The sequence below is a fragment of the Somniosus microcephalus genome, unplaced genomic scaffold (genome assembly GCF_052327205.1).
Source record: "Somniosus microcephalus isolate GS21.2 unplaced genomic scaffold, FLI_Smic_1.0 scaffold2, whole genome shotgun sequence".
In the NCBI taxonomy this organism is placed as follows: domain Eukaryota; kingdom Metazoa; phylum Chordata; class Chondrichthyes; order Squaliformes; family Somniosidae; genus Somniosus; species Somniosus microcephalus.
In genome coordinates this window covers 4,319,950-4,336,780 of record NW_028225189.1, presented here as the reverse complement: position 1 = coordinate 4,336,780, position 16,831 = coordinate 4,319,950, and positions in this window count along the sequence as shown.

The following is a 16,831-nucleotide window of genomic DNA, read 5'->3' as shown; positions in this document are numbered from 1 at the left end:
AGATGCGTACCCCCTGCCTAAGATTGATGAGCTTATCAATAAAGTATCTCAATATAAGGTTTTTAGCACTATTGATCTAAAGAGTGCTTATCATCAGATTCCTATCGCTAAGAGGGATAAACCATATACGGCCTTTGAAGCTGGCGGAAAGCTGTACCAGTTTTGCTGAGTACCATTCGGTGTTACTAACGGTGTTGCCTGTTTTCAACGGGCAATGGATGCTTTTATAAGTGATAATTCTCTCTCTGACACTTTCTCATATTTAGATGACATCACGGTGTGTGGCAAATCAAGGGTGGAGCACGATTTTAATCTAGAAAGATTCCTTCAAGTTGCGGAAAAAGTTGGCTTAACTTTCAATAAAGAGAAGTGTATCTTTTCGACCACCGAGGTAAATTTACTGGGGTATATTACCTCGGGAAACAAGATTAAACCAGATCCAGAACGGCTGCGACCACTGATTGATTTACCTTGCCCTACTAATTCTAAGGCCTTGCAACGAGTTGTTGGACTGTTTTCTTATTATTTTAATTGGATTGCAAACTTCTCACAGAAGATCCGGCCCCTTATTCGGGTTACGACATATCCTCTATCATGGGAGGCCAGGATGTGTTTTGATAATCTTAAAAAGGATATCCTTGGAGCAGTTGTGCATTCTATTGATGAGCAGGTTCCCTTTGTGATTGAGACGGACGCTTCCGATTTTGCAATTGGGGCTACCCTGAACCAAAATGGAAGACCTGTGGCCTTTTTCTCACGTACTCTGAGCAATAGTGAGCAGAGACATTCATCAATAGAGAAAGAGGCGTACGCAATAGTAGAAGCACTGCGTAAATGGAGACATTATTTATCTGGGCGACATTTTACGTTAGTAACTGACCAAAAATCTGTGTCCTTCACGTTTGATGTCAAACATTTCGGAAAGATTAAGAATGATAAAATAGTGAGGTGGAGGATCGAGTTGGCATGCTACCATTTCGATATGGTCTATCGTCCGGGGAAGGATAATGTTGCCGCTGATGCGCTGTCGAGGGCTTATTGTTCTGTGCTTCACGGAGATACGCTTATTAATCTTCATAATGCTTTGTGCCATCCTGGTGTTACGAGGATGATACACTTCGTACGCAGTAAGAATTTGCCCTTTTCAGTTGAAGATGTCAAGCGGATGACTTCGTTATGCTCTGTCTGCGCCCGGTGTAAACCGAATTTCTTTAAGCCTCAACGAGCTCATCTTATAAAGGCTACTTCTCCCTTTGAACGCCTGAGCATTGATTTTAAGGGGCCTCTTCCTTCAACGACTCAGAATCGATATATATTTACTGTTGTGGATGAGTTTTCAAGGTTCCCTTTTGCTTTTCCTTGTGCAGATGTATCAGCTGCTACAGTTATTAAATGTCTGACTCAACTTTTTGTCATCTTTGGGATGCCTGCGTATATCCATTCGGATCAGGGAAGTTCTTTTATGTCTTCCCAGTTGAAGGAATACCTCCAGAGTCGGGGAATTTCTACTAGCAGAACTACCCCGTATAATCCCCAGGGTAATGGACAGTGCGAACGATACAATGGGGTGATCTGGAAGGCAGTTATGTTGGCTTTGACATCCCGGAACCTTAAGAATACACAGTGGGAAATGATACTGACTGATGCCCTGCATTCCATTAGATCATTGCTTTCAACGGCTACTAATGTGACCCCCCATGAAAGGCTCTTCAACTATCCGCGGAGATCCACTACGGGATATTCGGTACCTTCATGGCTTACTATGCAGGGACCTGTGCTGCTCCGACGCCATGTTAGACTGTCAAAGTATGATCCTTTAGTGGAGGAGGTGGAGCTATTGGAGGCAAATTCCCAATATGCTCACATTCGATTCCAAGATGGGAAAGAAAGTACGGTTTCAGTTAAAGACTTAGCTCCTTGTGGTGGCCAGCCCTCTCCTGAGGACATTAACAATAGCCATAATTCAGATAATGTTGATGTCGTCACAGATACTACGAACATTTCCAATCCTATTGCAGACACTTACAATTCTCTTAGTCTGCCCCCGATGGATGTTCATGACCCTCCCAGTCTACCTTCTAATGGGACTTCCAATCCGGAAACCGTTGATAATCGGGATATTGATAGCCTCCCTGCAGAAGATATTTCTGTGTCTCCTGGTGTGGGAGGGCAAGGAACTCCACCAAGGCTAAGAAGGTCGACACGAACAAGATATCCAGTCGACCGATTAAAAATGGACTTTTAAAATAATTAATAATTTAATAGTAAAATTTTAAAATTGTTGAATGCATTATACATGTATTGCTCTAGTCATAAATAACTAATTGTAAACTGTAAAGGCTACCTAGGTTGAAGTATATTTTAAAAGGAGGGGTGAATGTGGTGATTATTCTTGTTTTATAAGAAGCATTGTAATTGGTTGCCTGTTTTCCTGCCTTGAGATATATGCTGTAAACTTATTGGTTAGTTGATTCCATGTGACCTGTGGTGGCCATCTTAAATTCAGTTTTCTACAGTTTGGTTGAGACTGGGTGCTCAACATGTACTTGCTGGTTTTTTAAGGTTAATAAAGCCTAGCTTTTGAAAGGCAATCTACTCTTTATTTCACTCACTCACTGCTTTCCCTCCTATCTTTGTATCGTCGGCAAACTTGGATACGTTGCACTCGGTCCCTTCCTCCAAATCGTTAATATAGATTGTAAAGAGTTGGGGTCCCAGCACCGACCCCTGCGGAACACCACTAGTTACTGATTGCCAACCCGAGAATGAACCATTTATCCCAACTCTCTGTTTTCTGTTAGATAGCCAATCTTCCACCCATGCCAGTATATTGCTCCCAATCCCGTGATTTTTTATCTTGTGCAGTAATCTTTTGTGTGGCACCTTGTCGAATGCCTTTTGGAAGTCCAAATATACCATGTCCACTGGTTCCCCTTTATCCACCCTGTTTGTTACATCCTCAAAGAATTCGAGCAAATTTGTCAAACATGGATTCCCCTTCGTAAAACCATGCTGACTCTGTCCGATTAAATTATGCTTATCCAAATGTCCTGTTACTGATCCCTTAATAATGGACTCCAACATTTTACCAACCACAGATGTTAGGCTAACTGGTCAATAGTTTCCAGCCTTCTGTCTACCTCCCTTTTTAAATAAGGGCGTTACATTAGCAGTTTTCAAATCTGCTGGGACCTTTCCTGAATCCAGGGAGTTTAGGAAAATTACCACCAATGCCTCCACAATCCCGACCGCTATTTCTCTCAAGACCCGAGGATATAAGCCATCAGGTCCAGGGGATTTATCCACCTTTAGTCCCATTATCTTACCGAGTACCACCTCCTTAGTGATTTTAATCGTGTTTAGCTCCTCCCCCCCCATAGCCCCGTTTGTCCAGTGTTGGGATATTTTTAGTGTCCTCTACGGTAAAGACTGATACAAAATATTTGTTCAGCGTTTTTGCCATCTCCATGTTCCCCACCACTAATTTCCTGGTCTCGTCCTCTAAGGAACCAACATTCACTTTAGCCACCCTTTTTCTTATTATATAACTGTAGAAACTCTTGCTATCTGTTTTTATATTTTTTGCTAGTTTACTTTCATAATCTATCTTCCCTTTCTTAATTAATCTTTTAGTTATTCTTTGCTGGCTTTTAAATGCTTCCCAATCTTCTATCCTTCCACTAGATTTGGCTACTTTATATGCCCGTTTTCAGCCGGATACTATCCTTTATTACTTTACTTAGCCACGGACGGCTGTCTTTTCTTTCACAGCAACAATTCACAAAACGTTGGCAATATAACTTGGAGCAGAGACGGTTAAGTGGCGCTGTGATCGAGGTGCTCCAAATTATGAGGGGTTTTGATTGAGCAAACAAGGAGAAGCTGTTGTCACTGGCAGGAGGGTCGGTAACGAGAGGACACAGATTTCAGATCATTGGCAAAAGAATCGAGAGAGGACATGAGGAGACTTTTTTTACACAGCGAGTTGTGATGATCTGGAATGCACTGCCTGAATGGGAGGTGGAAGCAGATTCAACAGTAACTTTCAAAAGGGAATTGGATATATACTAAAAGCAGAAATTTGCAGGGCTGTGGGGAAAGAGCAGGGCAGTGGGACTAATTGCATCGCTCTTTCAGAGAGCCGGCACCAGCACGATGGGCTGAAAGGCATCCTACTGTGCTCTATGATTCTATAACATCAGCTTCTCTCTGCTCACTAGTACTGAGAACAAGGAAGAATCTTTAAATCCAGCCCAGTTATTGGGGGCTCTTAACATTAACAAGCCCCAGTTGCCTGAATTAACATGGTTCACTCCTGGATGTGATTAAAGGCATCGGAAACAGTGGAATCGACCCACCGCAGTCACACTGTGGACACTCTGGTGTGTCAGCGGGTGGGATACACCATGGAATCTCTTTCCACACACTGAGGTTGACTCTAATGATCGGGAGTCCCAGGGTTTCAGATACCAGATAATCAAGCTCACAAAAACACAAATTGTCTCTCCAGGATTTATTAAGAGCGCTGCATAACACAGATCGGGTGATAATTCCCTCAATCTGGAGAATAGAAGTACAGTGGATTCACGCGCGATCTTCTCGAGTCTGTTCCAACTGACAACGGCTTAAGTGGCCTGTTCTTATACACAAGCTTGGTTACCACTCAGGAAATGGGATTGTTTGGACCCGTCTGTTGACCGCCTCCTGAACTCCTGCTAATTCAGGGAATTTAGTCCATCTGTGACCAGACTATAACCACAAGCCCGTCTGGTTATCACACCTATACGGTCCGTGAGGTTATCAGATTCACACCCAGACGTTGTGCCTTCACTTGTCTGGCACTTCATCCCATAACACAGGTACAGGGGCTCAGTAATGTTTCATTCATCAGAAAAAGACAAAGTACAACAACATACTGGTCAGCTTAACAGAATCTCATCATGTTTATGTGGCTATAAATATAAAAGTCACTAATAAATCAAGGAGGGAATTCAGCAGAAATGTCTTTACCCAGAGAATGGTGAGAATGGGGAACTCGCTACCACAGGGAGTAGTTGAGGTGAACAGCACAGATGGATTTATGGGGAAGCCACACAAGGGAGAAAGGAATGGGAGGAGATGTTGATCGGGTTAATTGAAGTAGGGTGGGTGTGGGGCATAAACACCGGCATGGACCAGTTGGGCCGAATGGCCTGTTTCTGTGCTGTACATTCTCTGGAACACCATCTAAGGATAAGGGGTAAGCCATTTAGGACAGAGATGAGGAGGAATTTCTTCACCCAGAGAGTGGTGAACCTGTGGAATTCTCTACCACAGAAGGCAGTAGAGGCCAATTCATTAAACATATTCAAGGAGTTAGATATATTTCTTAAGGCTAAAGGGATCAAGGGATATGGGGAGAAGGCAGGGACAGGGATGATCAGCCATGATCTCATTGAATGGAGGAGCAGTCTCGAAGGGCCGAATGGCCTACTCCTGCTCCTATCTTCTATGTTTCTATGAACAGTGAAACAAAGGGAATCATCAGCACAACAATCTTAAAGATTAAACAGCAGTACAAGAATTTATAAAACATTCATCCATTCCATGTTCATGTCACCCCAGCTGTCTTCAGGGCACTGCGCTACAGAACAGTGTGAACTCGCTGGTGTTTCAGCAGATTCGAGGACCAAGTAAATCCCTTCCCACACACAGAGCAGGTGAATGGTCTCTCCCTAGTGTGAGTTCGCTGGTGTCCGTTCAGATTCCTGGAGCTTTTAAAGCTCATCCCACAGTCAGAACATGTAAATGGTCTCTGATCGGAGTGAACTCGCTGGTGCTGCTTCAGATCTTCAGAGGTTTTAAAGCTCATCCCACAGACAGAACATTTAAATAGTCTCTCATCAGTGTGATATCGCTGGTGTGTCAGTAGGTGGGATGACCGAGTGAATCCCTTCCCACACACAGAGCAGGTGAACGGCCTCTCCCCAGTGTGAACTCGCTGGTGTGTCAGTAGGTGGGATGACTGAGTGAATCCCTTCCCACACACGGAGCAGGTGAATGGCCTCGCCCCAGTTTGAACTTGCTGGTGTCTCACCAGGCTTGATGACCGAGTGAATCCCTTCCCACACACGGAGCAGGTGAATGGCCTCTCCGCAGTGTGAACTCGCTGGTGTGTCAGTAGGTGGGATGACTGAGTGAATCCCTTCCCACACACGGAGCAGGTGAATGGCCTCTCCCCAGTGTGAACTCGCTGGTGTCTCACCAGACTTGATGGCTGAGCGAATCCCTTCCCACACATGGAGCAGGTGAACGGCCTCTTTCCTGCTCTCTCCAGCTGGTGTCCCTTCAGCTCCTGGGACATTTGAAAGTTTTTCCCAGTGTCGGACTGTTTCACCCGCCTCTCCCCAGTGTGAACTCGCTGGTGTGCCAGCAGATTCGAGGACCGAGTGAATCTCTTCCCACACACGAAGCAGGTGAACAGAATCTCTCCTGCTCTCTCCAGCTGGTGTCTCTTCAGATCCTGGGACCTTTTAAATCTCTTTCCACAGTCAGAACATTTAATGTGAACAAGCTGGTGTCTCAGGAGAGTGGCAGAATGAGAGAATCGCTTCAAAAACATGGAGCAGGTCAACGGTCTCACATCGGTGTGGACAAGCTGGTGTCTCAGCAGCACGGAGGGTGCAATTAATCCCTTCCCACACACGGAGTGGGTTAAAGGTCTCTCCCTAGTGTGAATTTGCTGGTGTATCATCGGAGCGGATGACTGAGTGAATCCCTTCCATACACGGGGCCGGTGAATGGGCTCTCCCCAGTGTGTAGCCACTGGTGTCTCTTTGGGTACTTGTAGATTTTGAAGCTCTTCCCACACTCGGAACATTTAAAAGGTCTCTCATCAGTGTGAACTCTCTTGGGTGCCAGCAGATTGGAGGAGCGATTGAATCAGGTCCTGATGAATTGAGCGACTCTGTCTGTTCTTGACGTGATGTTTGGTCTGAGCTTCCTGTCTGTAAATGCTCCACTTCTAAAACCCTGTAAAAGGAGTGTAGATAAAATTCAATACAGAAAAGTGTGAGCGGATACATTTTGCTAGGATGAGGAGAGAAAATACCTGCTAAATGGTACAATTTTAAAGTGGGTGCTACAAGGGAGCTTGTGCTCAATTCTTTAAAGGTGGCAGGACAGGTTAACAAAGCAGTTAATAAAGCTCATGGGGTCCTGGGCTTTATAAATAGAGGCAGAGAGTACAAAAGCCAGGAAGTTATGCTAAACCTTTATAAAACACGAGTTCAGCCCCAGGGGAATATTGTGTCCAATTCTGGGCAGCACACTTTAGGAAGGATGTGAAGGCTTTGGAGAGGGTGCAGAGATATTTACTAGAATGGTTCCAGGGATGAGGGATGACAGTTCCGTGGATAGACTGGAGAAGCTGGGGTTGTTCTCCTGAGAGCAGAGAAGGCCAAGATGAGGTTTGATAGGCGGTAAAAATCATGAAGGCTTTAAATCTATCTATCTATCGAAATAAACGAATCGATCTGTCTGTCTGTCTGTCCTTCTGTCCTCGGGTGTGCGTCTGTCTGGCTATGCGCTCGAAAGTTATAGAGCGTACCTACACGCGCGTTACCTCCGAAGAAAGCTTACGGTTCCGGGACGGTCGTAAGCGTATTTACTGTTCGGTCGGATGAAAATTGTTCGCGCCTTATGCAAAAAACCTTCAAAATTAAACTCATTATCTGCTACTTAGCATTGATTGACTGACGTCAAGGTTCAACCAATCCTGTGCCATCACGATTAACCAATCCTACAGTACAGTCCCCTGATGGTTGGCCAATTGGTGTGTGTGTGTGGGCGGGACTAATTGTTTTCATCTCAGGGATCTGGCAGCCATTGTTTCACTGCCATTACTTCAGCTTCCAGCTCAAACTACTTTGATCATCCAGCTTTGAAAAAGTTAGTATCTCTTTTAAAAATAACATAAGATTTACCAAAAACGTTTTATAAGTACTTTCACTTTCATCTTTCAAGGTATTAAAAGGTAGAAATGTTGCCCGGCAGCAGATTGAGAGAGGGACAGAGACAGGGCCCAAAAGCCTGGGACTCGATTTAAAATGTTGCCCGGCAGCAGATTCATAGAGGGACAGACAGACAGGGCCTGAAAGCCTGGTACTCGATTTAAAATGTTGCCCGGCAGCAGATTGAGACAGGGACACAGAGACAGGGCCCAAAAGCCTGGGACTCGATTTAAAATGTTGCCCGGCACCAGATTCACAGAGGGACACAGAGAGGCCCCAAAGCCTGGCACTCGATTTAAACCGCCCGGCCCAAAACAGCCCTGGCAAAGCCGGGCTCCCCCAGCTAGTCTATCTATATATTTAAAGCGGTTGGTTTGTCTGTCCGTCTGTCTGTACGCTATACACTCAAAAGTTAGAGAGCGTACCTACACATATGATATCAAAAGAAAGGTTATGATCAGGGGAGTGTCATAGGCATATTTACCTTTTGGTCAGACAAAAATTGTTCGGACAGTATACAAAAAACGTTCAAAATCTTCTCATTAGCGGTTGACCAATCCTACCGCTCTTAGCGTTGAGTGACGTGAAGGTTCACCAATTGTACAGGGGATACCATTGACTGACGTAATGGTTGACCAATCCTACACTTCAATGACCTGATGGTTGACCAATTGGTGCGTCACCGGGGGCGTTTCATTCCATGTGTGGGCGGGCCTAATCCTGCAGCCTCCCGAAACTTCGCCGCCATTTTTTAAATGCTGAACGAGGGCACCCGCCACATTAAGTAACACAATTAAATAGTTTTTAAAAAAGGTAAATTAATTTGTAAATATATTTTTTAAGCTCATTAATTTTCCTAGCTTTCACCCTATTTTTTGGCTCTTGACTCGCTGCCTCCGCCGGGCGCTGCAACCTTGGAGGGTTACCCCGGCAACTGGGCCCGGACCTCTCTCACAGCCTGTAGCCGCTCAGGAGGGCGGGGAAGAAGGTTTTCCCCGGCAACCGGGCCCGGGCCTCTCTCTCAGCCTGTAGCCCGGGGACTCGGGCTTTCCCCCCCTATACTAGGCCGCAGCCAAGCCGCTGCGATGGTCCGGAGCGGGAGTGGCCTCGCACGGCCTTCCCCGCGGTGTCAACCGCGCAGCCCGAGAGCCTGACCGAAACCGCGCAGGTGAGCGGCGGCGTCGGTCGCACGGGGGCTCCAGGTCATAGAAACATAGAAGATAGGAGCAGGAGTAGGCCATTCGGCCCCTCGAGCCTGCTCCGCCATTCGATGAGATCATGGCTGATCATCCAAACTCAGTACCCCGTACCTGTCTTCTCCCCATATCCCTTGATACCTTTAGCTCTAAGAAATATATTGAACTCCTTCTTGAATATATTTAAAGACTTGGCCTCAACCGCCTTCTGTGGTAGAGAATTCCACAGGTTCACCACTCTCTGGGTGAAGAAATTCTTCCTCATCTCTGTCCTAAATGGCTTACCCCTTATCCTTAGACTATGACCCCTGGTTCTGGACTCTCCAACCATCGGGAACATTCTACCTGCATCTAGTTTGTCCAGACCTGTCAGAATTTTATACGTTTCGATGAGATCCCCTCTCATTCTTCTAAACTCCTGCGAGTATAAGCCCAATCGACCCAATCTCTCCTCATACGTCATTCCTGCCATCCCAGGGGTCAGCCTTGTGAATCTTCGCTGAACTCCTTCCATGGCAAGAACATCCTTCCTCAGATAAGGTGACCAAACTGCACACAGTACTCAAGGTGTGGTCTCACCAAGGCCCTGTACAACTGTAGCAGGACATCCTTGCTCCTGTACTCAAACCCTTTTGCTATGAAGGCCAACATACCATTTGCCTTCTTCACCACCTGCTGCACCTGCATGCTTACCTTCAGCGACTGGTGCACAAGGACACCCAGGTCTCGTTGCACTTCCCCTTCTCCCAATCTATTGCCATTCAGATAATAGTCTGCCTTTCTGTTTTTGACACCAAAGTGGATAACCTCACATTTATCCAAGTTATATTGCATCTGCCACGCTTCTGCCCAATCACCCAACCTCTCCAAATCATCGTGGAGTTTCTCGGTATCCTCCTTGCAGCACACACGCCCACCCAGCTTTGTGTCGTCTGCAAACTTGGAGATATTACATCTAGTTCCCTTATCTAGATCATTAATGTATATTGTGAATAGCTGGGGTCCCAGGACCGATCCCTGCGGTACCCCACTAGTCACTGCCCGCCACTCGGAAAAAGACCCGTTTCTTCCAACTCTTGGCTTTCTGTCTGACAACCAGTTCTCTATCCAAGTCAATACCTTGCCCCAATCCCATGTGCCTTAACTTTACACGCTGTCGAACGCCTTTTGGAAATCCATGTGCACCACGTTAACCGCATTGCCCTCATCAACCCTCTCTGTTACCTCATCAAAAACCTCAATCAGAATCAGAGCGGCCGGGCCCGGCGGACAGGGCCCCGGCACCAGGAAACCCAGCGTGCAGCGCCTCCCCCATCCGAGCCGCCGCTTCCCGGTTTCTTCAACTGGCTCCACCGAGTCCAACTCGGGACAAAGGACAGGCGCCAGGCTCCCAGAATGGCCCATGGCCCCGGGGAGCATGCGCACTCTCAGCGGGGAAATCAGCGCGTTGGATAGAGCAGTTTCTGGGGCACGGGGAATTGTGGGTGCTGCGGCCGCCATTAGTCAGCGGCTGTCGGGAAGAGTTTTACTGCAGGTGATGGAAGTCGGGTCCTGGCCGCCTGCGTAGGTCTTTTTGTTACAGCAGTTTGAGCTGGAGTGGAGATGGAGGAGAAGCTGCTGGGTTTTTGATGGAATCTGGAACAGTACCCATGGATTGGAGGGTAGCTAATGTTACCCCATTATTCAAAAGAGGTGGTAGAGAGAAAACAGGGAATTACAGACCGGTAAGCCTGACATCGGTAGTGGGGAAAATGCTAGAGTCCATTATAAAAGATGTAATAGCAGAGCACTTGGAAAACAGTGACAGGATCAGACAAAGTCGACATGGATTTACAAAAGGTAAATCGTGCTTGACTAATCTACTGGAATTTTTTGAGGATGTAACTAGTAAAATAGATAAGGGTGAACCAGTGGATGTGGTGTATTTGGACTTTCAGAAGGCTTTTGATAAGGTCCCACATAAGAGATTAGCGTGTAAAGTTAAGGCACATGGGATTGGGGGGCAAGGTATTGACTTGGATAGAGAACTGGTTGGCAGACAGGAAGCAAAGAGTTGGAATAAACGGGTCTTTTTCTGAGTGGCAGGCAATGACTAGTGGGGTACCGCAGGGATCGGTCCTTGGACCCCAGCTATTCACAATATATATTAATGATCTAGACAAGGGAACTAGATGTAATATCTCCAAATTTGCAGACGACACAAAGCTGGGTGGGCGTGTGTGCTGTGAGGAGGATGCCGAGAAACTCCAGTATGATTTGGACAGGTTGGGTGATTAGGCAGAAGCATGGCAGGTGCAATATTATGTGGATAAATGTGAGGTTATTCACTTTGGTGTCAACAGGAAGGCAGATTATTATCTGAATGGCAATAGATTGGGAGAAGGGGAAGTGCAACGAGACCTGGGTGTCCTTGTGCACCAGTCACTGAAGGTAAGCATGCAGGTGAGGTGAGAGTGACTGCCCTTGACATGAAGGCAGCATTTGATCGAGTATGGCATCAAGGAGCCCTAGCAAAACTGAAGTCAATGGGAATCAAGGGGAAAACTCTCCATTGGTTGGAATCATACCTAGCACAAAGGAAGTTGGCTGTGGTTGTTGGAGGTCATTCATCTCAATCACATGACATCACTGCAGGAGTTCCTCAGGGCAGTGTCCTAGGCCTAACCATCTTCAGCTGTTTCATCAATGACCTTCCCTCCATCATAAGGTCAGAAGTGGGGATGTTCGCTGATGATTGCACACTGTTCAGCACCATTCGAGACTCGTCAGATACTGACGCAGTCCGTGTCCATATGCAGCAAGACCTGGACAACATTCAGACTTGGGCTGACAAGTGGCAAGTAACATTTGCACCACACAAGTGCCAGGCAATGACCATCTCCAACAAGCGAGACTCTAACCATCTCCCCTTGACATTCAATGGCATTACCATCGCTGAATCCCCCACCATCAACATCCTGGGGGTTACCATTGATCAGAAACTGAACTGGACCAGCCATATAAATACTGTGGCTACAAGAGCAGGCCAGAGGCTGGGAATTCTGCGGCGAGTGTCTCACCTCCTGACTCCCCAAAGCCTTTCCACCATCTACAAGGCACAAGTCAGGAGTGTGATGGAATACTCTCCACTTGCCTGGATGAGTGCAGCTCCAACAACACTCAAGAAGATCGACACCGTTTGATTGGCACTCCATCCACCACCGTCAACATTCACTCCCTCCACCACCGGCGCACTGTGGCTGCAGTGTGTACCATTTACAAGATGCACTGCAGCAACTCGCCAAAGCTCCTTCAACAGCACCTTCCAAACCCGCGACCTCTACCACTTAGAAGGACAAGGGCAGCAGATGCATGGGAACATCACCACCTACAAGTTCCCCTCCAAGCCACACACCATCGTGACTTGGACCTGTATCGCCGTTCCTTCACTGTCGCTGGGCCAAAATCCTGGAACTCCCTTCCTAACAGCATTGTGGGTGCAACTACACCATATGGACTGCAGCGGTTCAAGGCGGCGGCTAACCACCATCTTCTCAAGGGCAATTAGGGATGGGCACTAAATGCAGGCCGAGCCAGCCAGCGACGCCCAGATCCCATCAATGAATTTTAAAAAAGGTGCAGCGGGCAGTTAAGAAGGCAAATGGTATGTTGGCCTTCATAGCGAGAGGGTTTGAGTATAGGAACAAGGATGTCTTGCTACAGTTGTGCAGGGCCTTGGTGAGACCACATTTTGAGTATTGTGTGCAGTTTTGGTCACCTTATCTGAGGAAGGATATGCCATGGAAGGAGTCCAGCCAAGATTCACCAGGCTGATACCTGGGATGGCAGCAATGATGTATGAGGAGAGATTGGGTCGATTGGGCTTGTACTCGCTGGAGTTTAGAAGAATGAGAAGGGATCTCATTGAAACTTATAAAATTCTGGCAGGACTGGACACACTAGATGCAGGGAGGATATTCCCGATGGTCGGCGAATCCAGAACCAGGGGTCACAGTCTAAGGATAGGGGTAGGCCTTTTAGGACAGAAATGAGGAGGAATTTCTTCACCCAGAGAGTGGTGAACCTGTGGAATTCTCTACCACAGAAGGCAGTAGAGGCCAATTCATTAAATATATTCAAGAAGGAGTTGGATATATTTCTTAAGGCTAAAGAGATCAAGGGGTATGGGGAGAAAGCAGGGACCCGGTACTGAACTTTGATGATCAGTCATTATCGCATTGAATGGTGGAGCAGGATCGAGGGGCCAAATGGCCTACTCCTGCTCCAATATCTATGTTTGTATCTCTTATGTGGGACCTTATCAAAAGCCTTTTGAAAGTCCAAATACACCACATCCACTGGTTCGCCCTTATCTATTTTACCAGTTACATCCTCAAAATTCCAGTAGATTAGTCAAGCACGATTTACCTTTTGTAAATCCTTGTTGACTTTGTCCGATCCAGTCACTGTTTTCCAAGTGCTCTGCTATTACATCTTTTATAATGGACTCTAGCATTTCCCCCACTACCGATGTCGGTCTGTAATTCCCCGTTTTCTCTCTACCACCTTTTTTGAACAGTGGGGTAACATTAGCTACCCGCCAATCCATGGGTACTGTTCCAGAGTCTATCGAATTTTAGAAGATGACCAGCAATGCATCGACTATTTCTAGGGCCACTTCTTTAAGTACCACAGGATGTAGATTATCTTCTATGTTTCTATGTATTCAATCTTTCCTTGTAGCTGAAATTCTCTAGTCCTGGCAACATCCTCGTAAATCGCCTGTCTCGAGCAGTCACATCTTTCCTGCAATGGGGCGAGCAGAACTGCACGCAGCACTCTAGCCGGTGGCCTAACTGGTGTTTTGTACAGTTCAAGCAGAACCTCCCTGCTCTTACATGATACAGAAAGAGGCACTGCCCCTTTAAATACCTGGGGGGCACCCATTCCCCTTTAAATGGCTAAGCAATTGTTTTTGTTGAAAAGGGCCCGCAGTCCCCTTTGACTCACCCCCCACCCTCTCACCCACCACAAATACTCACAAGAGAGAGAGAGAGAGAGGAGGAAGAATGCTGGTCTTTGTCCCTTTAAAAGTGGCTGCCCACCAAAATGTTCACAGCACCAGGGCTCTTTGTCCTGGATGAAAAGAGAAAAGGTTCACTTATTTTTAAATGAATGCAGTTGATGAATAGCCTTGCAATAAAGGTAATGCAAAGGAATAAACACTCACAAGCTGGGTTTTTCCACCCCCTCCTCCCCTTCCCTTTAACAGCTCCTGCAGACAATGAAAGCAGGAAAGCGACCTGCAGCCCACCGAGGTCCCGCTCCTCTCCCTCCCGCGCCGCCATTGGTTGGAGGATCGTCAGCCCACCCGGTCCTCCCAGCGTGTTCCGCGTTCCTGATTGGTGGGCGCCTCGCGTCAATCACACCCTCCTCCGATTACGCGCTGACGCCAGCACGCAACGCCCAGGGGTCGGTTGGATCGGCGCACGCCACCGCAAGGTTAAAAAAAAGAAACCCCACACAAATGAGGAGAAACAAAAATAATAAAACCGCACTTTAGAGGGGAGGAGGTTGGGGGAATTAATGAGTGTTTTCAATTTCTTTCGGAAAAAAAAATATTTGAAAAGCTTCCCAACGGGGCCAGGCGGGCTGCGCATGCGCTCCAGCCATCCTTTGCCTCCCCCACGTGGGCCCGGGGGCCGGACACGCCCACTTGCCTTCCCCTGCACCAATCACAGCGCGGGCAGGCGCTTCTATCAATCGTCACCTGTCAATCACCCTCCCTTCCCCTGCCAGTGCGCCTGCGCGGGGCCTCCGGGGAGCAGCGGGAAGGCCGGGCCCGGGGAAGAGGCGGAATCAGCGGCCGGGGTAAAGTCAAGTGTTGGGGAATCGATTTAAATCGAGGTGAGGGGGGAGCGGAGAGCGAGATTATAAAGTAAAATACGAGAAAATCAAACCTGAGAGTCGGGCGGGGTGGCGGAGTGAGCCGGAGCAATGTGATTCTGACTGACGGGAGCGCTGACCAATAGGAAGAGGGCTGAGGTGGGAGGGCTGAACTGGGCGGCCTGGTCCTCCAACCAATGGCGGCGCGGCTAGGGGGCGGGGCCACCTCTCCAGCTCAGGTGCGCTGGGGCCGATTGTGACGCGTTGTCCCCAGGTGAGAGCAGCTCAGTCAGCACAGAGCTGGGGCTGGAATCTGGGAGAGGGGCCACAGGCAGCGGGCCTGGCAAAGGGGCACAAGCTTCACAATACAAGCTGCTTTCAAATGCACAATTGTTTCCTACAGGCAGCCTTGGTCACTCTGCAAAAAAAACTGTTTAACAATTCATCATAACTCCCCTGCTTTAGGAGAGGCGCAGAGTGCAAAAAGCAAGGAAGTTATGATGAAACTGTGTAAAAGACTGGAGTCAGCTGTGGCTCAGTGGATAGCAGAGTCAGAAGGTTGTGGGTTCAAATCCCGCTCCAGGGACTTGAGCACATAAAGCGAGGCTGACACTCCAGTGCGGTGCTGAGGGAGCGCCGCACTGTCGGAGGGGCAGTACTGAGGGAGCGCCGCACTGTCGGAGGGGCAGTACTGAGGGAGCGCCGCACTGTCGGAGGGGCAGTACTGAGGGAGCGCCGCACTGTCGGAGGGGCAGTACTGAGGGAGCGCCGCACTGTCGGAGGGGCAGTGCTGAGGGAGCACTGCACTGTCAGAGGGGCAGTGTCATAGAGTCACAGAGTTATACAGCACAGAAAGAGGCCCTTCGGCCCATCGCGTCCGTGCCGGCCATCAAGCCCTGTCTAATCTAATCCTGTTTTCCAGCACTTGGTCCCTACCCTTGTATGCTATGGTGTTTCAAGTGCTCATCCAAATGCTCCTTGAATGTTGTGAGGGTTCCTGCCTCTACCACCCTTTCAGGCAGTGAGTTCCAGATTCCAACCACCTTCTTGGTGAAAAAGTTCTTCCTGAAATCCCCTCTAAACCTCCTGCCCCTGACCTTGAATCTATGCCCCCTTGTTATTGACCCCTCTACTAAGGGAAAAAGTTCCTTTCCATCTACCCTATCTGTGCCCCTCATAATTTTGAACACCTCAATCAGGTCCCCCCTCAGCCTTCTCTGCTCCAAGGAAAACAACCCCAGCCTGTCCAGTCTTTCTTCATAGCTGAAGCGCTCTAGCCCAGGTAACATCCTGGTGAATCTCCTCTGCACCCTCTCCAAAGCAATCACATCCTTCCTATAGTGTGGCGACCAGAACTGCACACAGTATTCCAGCTGTGGCCTTACCAGCATTTTGTACAGCTCCATCATAACCTCCCTGCTCTTATATTCTATGCCTCGGCTAATGAAGGCAAGTATCCCATATGCCTTTTTAACCACCTTATCCACCTGTTCTGCTGCCTTCAGGGATCTGAGTGCATGCACACCAAGGTCCCTCTGATCCTCTGTCTTTCCTAGGGTCTTACCATTCATTGTGTATTCCCTTGCCTTGTTAGTCCCTCCAAAATGCATCACCTCACACTTTTCAGGGTTAAATTCCATTAGCCACTGTTCCGCCCATCTGACCAACCCATCTATATCGTCCTGCAGACTGAGGCTACCCTCCTCGCTATTTACCATCCCACCAATTTTCGTGTCATCTGCAAACTTACTGATTATACCTTTTACATTCATATCCAAA